This window comes from Lepus europaeus, chromosome 5, assembly GCF_033115175.1.
Source record: "Lepus europaeus isolate LE1 chromosome 5, mLepTim1.pri, whole genome shotgun sequence".
Lineage (NCBI taxonomy): Eukaryota > Metazoa > Chordata > Mammalia > Lagomorpha > Leporidae > Lepus > Lepus europaeus.
In genome coordinates this window covers 115,835,733-115,839,441 of record NC_084831.1, presented here as the reverse complement: position 1 = coordinate 115,839,441, position 3,709 = coordinate 115,835,733, and the positions used below count along the sequence as shown (strand labels likewise).

Here is a 3,709-nt window from a genome sequence, read left to right as displayed (position 1 = left end):
CTTTTTATATCATACATCCCTTTAAATGCTTTAAACATCTTATAAAGTAGACAGCATGCTATTATCGTAAGATTGGTTATTACTTTTACAAAAAATAAATAAATAAATAAAACCCTACAAAGTACAATTCCATGAACCAAAGATTACTTCTTCATTTCTCTTTGTTGAGAACTTTACTTACCTAACGCTACCAGTTAGGTCACCTTCTAAGAACCACTGAGGCAACACTTTGAAGTTGACCATTGGAGACAGCAGTAGAAACAAGCAACCTGAATGAATTTCTGATGTTTCACAATGGAGATCTGCCATACAATTGCAAAGAACCTTTTTTGAGTTGCTTCAGGTAAAGATAGACATTCTGATATTGATAGTTTTGTGAAAATCTTCTATGAAAAGACTTCTGTATGCGTGTGTTTGTTAGCTTTTAATCAACACTACAATAAACCTCTTTTGCAACAATGGCTGTATTTGGGGGATACTCTCAGTAGTTACTACTTTGCATTACAAGTTATAGGTGCATTGGTGGTTCAGTGGTAGAATTCTCGCCTCCCACGCGGGAGATCCGGGTTCGATTCCCGGCCAATGCAGGTTTGCTTTTTGCGTTTTCGGGATCTTTACACTTCTCTGCAAAATTACACTGCACAGGCCACTGTTAGGATCCTTGATCTAGGCAACCCTGTCCTGATGACACGTCCCACCTGAAGCAGAACACAATCTGAGTAGAATCTCAAAGTTACTGCGCTCAACAAGAGCGTAGGAGAGTTTTTGCACTTTGGAATGCTGGTTCTTGGAGCCCCTGCCACTACCACCTAGGCTCCTGGACGGTCCCTGAAAACTTCAAGAACACCCAGGTCCTGGATCACGGACTGGACCTTGGGCTGAGCGCTGAGCCGCCTCCCTGTGGAAGGAGAGGAGCCGCGGAGCCGGCGAGAGCACCTGGGGGCCTGGGGCACAGACACCGTGAACCAGATTTCTTGGCCAGGGCCGCCATCTCTGCCTCCGTAAGTTCAGACGCTGTTCTGAGAAGGGGTCCACGTCCCCCGCAGTGTGTGCGTCAACAGGTGTTGGCCTGAAAATTACATCTTTAATAAAAGAAAACGAAGTGTTTATCTTTAAACAACAGTCAAATGTTGAGGAAGAACATGTAAGACCTCCTGACCTGAGATAAGTGACCTAAAATTTCCTTTCTCTTCCCTGAAAGAACCTCTATCCCCTGTCGCCTGAGAGCTGAGATTGGGGAAACCACACATCCTGAGAAGAGGGGCTGAGTAACAAAGCAAACTGAATTCCCAACTGGTGAGGCCAAGGCAACTTGGGCTGGCTGACAAGGTCACAGCAGAAGGTGTCTCAGCAAGGCGTGAGAATGACTGCTGTGGTCCTCTTGGTGGTTTTAGGTTTGTTGGGAACTACACTCTGCATAAGAAAGCCAGAGCTTCCTGGTGCTGCTGCTAATGATTCCTGTATTTCTAATTTTAGGGAAGAGCACCTAGTCTCATAATCCCCAAAATGTCCATTGCTTGGTAGGATGTTAATCAAGTCAAATGTCAGTGTAGGAGAAGGGGTTGATGCTTTATGCAAGGTTGAGCTGTTTGTGGGAAAGAAGTAAAAGGCAACAGGCTCCCTGGTGTATACTTCCCACTAAAACAAAGATAAATGTTATTGAAGCTTTAATTCAATATGTGCTACAAATACAACAATGGTTAGGATGTCAAAACTGTGGAATAGATCTACGTGAACCTTTAGATAAGTACAATAAAGAAAATAAAGCGTTACAGAGAGAACTACAAAAGAGGGGATACATTTTAAAAAGGGCCTGCTTTGAACTTGGGGCTTCTGGTAAAGATTAGATTAGGAAGGTACTATTCTAGCTTGTGTAGCCAATTTCTGCATAGCTCGACAGCGCTCCAGGCCTTGGCTTGTGTGGGCAGCCCATTGTCTCGCACCTGTCTGTGATTGTATCCCATGCTCTAAATATGCCCCCTGAAAATCAAAGAAACTGTAACTAGATGTAGACATAGAATCTAGAGGCACCATAAAATACAAGGTCAGTGGTTCTAAGGAAATGGACAACAGACTTGCTATTGTAAGAAGAAAGAATCAATCATATGTGATTTATGCTATGAAAATAAAGTCTGGTGCCTGAAAGCTAGAGCCATGCCTTCAGCCTTGCTGTGAGTGTGTCTCTCATTTCTTCCTGTGCCAATGCCTCTCACACCTTCAGGAAATGCTGGACCGGCTGGAGCTGGACTCCAGCACCCAACTTGCACGGTGTCCACTATGAAGTGAGGGAGTTGAATGAGAAGGGCTGGAATCATGGGAAATGAAAGTGGTACATATGAGAAAAGCCGGATGAAGATGCAGGCGTCAAAGCTCTACATTTTGAATTGATTGTCCATTATCCTGGAGAGTCTGGTATTTCTTGGCATTTGAGCCTGCAGCAGTGCGGAGCTGTGCACATCTCATCTTACCAGTGTGTGCTGAAGTTATTATGGGCCTATACCTGTCAAGCAACAGATTTTTTTTTTTAAGAATTATTTCTTTGTTTGAAAGGCTGAGTTACAGAGACTGAGAGAGAGAAAAATCTTCCATCTGCTGATTTACCCCCTAAATGACCTCAAGAGCTGGGGCTGCGCCAGGCTGAAGCCAGGAGCTTCTTTCGGGTCTCCCACGTGGGTGCAGGGGCCCAATCACTTGGGCCATCCTCCACTGGCCACCCAAGCCCTTCCAAGCAGCACCATCTAAGACCAGGGCACTAAAACTCTCCTGGGAGAGAAGGCAAAGCACTGGCTCTGGTGGCTCCACACCAGAGAAGACAGCGCCGAGAACTCCAGGGACAAAGCAGAAGAGAGGGTGCGCAAGGGGTTGGGAGCCACAGGACGCACTCAGTACACGCTGGGGTTCCAGTTATTAAAACTGTCGGCTGCCTGAACCTTCAGAGGGGGCATGGGACCCTCACAGTGTCCTGAGAATCCTCTGGGGTAGGGGTGGGTTAATGTAAATAGATACTGTCAACCGGGGTGCCTGAGGAATATTGACAGTATCAGCTTGGTTTGAGATCCAGATGCGGATTTAAATTCAGTTTCTCTCCACCAATCAGTGGGTTCTGCTGCTGTGTTCCCATAGGATGGGAAGCCAAGCAGGCCCCTTCTCAGCTCCCCTCTGGAGCTCACAAACCAGAAAGCACTGGTTCAGGTCAGCCTAGGCAGAGGACTGAGGCCTATGGAGAAGATTCCCTGTAAGAAACCCTGAGGGGCCTACACTGTGGTCTGTGGCGCTGGCTTCCCCATAGTCTCGGGTTCGTGTCCCGGCTGCTTCCCTGGACAGCAGCGGAGGATGGCCAAGTCCTTGGGCCCCTGCACCCACCTGGGGATTTGGAAAAAGCTCCTGGCACCTGGCTGTGGATTGTCTCAGCTTCAGCTGTGGAGGCCATTTGGGGAGTGAACCAGCAGAAGGAAGACTTCGCTCTGTGTCTCCATCTTTCTCTAACTCTGTATTTCAAATAAATAAGCAAATATTTAAAAGAAAAGAACAGAAATATATATATAGAGAGAAAGTGAGAGAGAAAGAAAGGAAAGAAAACCTGAAAGCATTTCCCTCTTGTAAATGTGGCAGGAGCGGGGTGACAATGGCCAGCACGGGAGAAGAGAAACGTGGAGCTGCGAGGCCACTTCTCCTCTTCACTCTGCTCCTCGCTTCAGGAAAAGAATCT

At 46.6% G+C, this 3,709-nt stretch overlaps 1 non-coding gene across 1 annotated transcript; it reads left to right on the top strand.

Moving 5' to 3' along the window:
- Positions 1–516: 516 nt before the first annotated feature.
- Positions 517–587, top strand: TRNAG-CCC (transfer RNA glycine (anticodon CCC)). The gene has a single exon. It is a non-coding gene; the product is annotated as a tRNA-Gly (tRNA).
- The last annotated feature ends 3,122 nt before the right edge of the window (positions 588–3,709 follow it).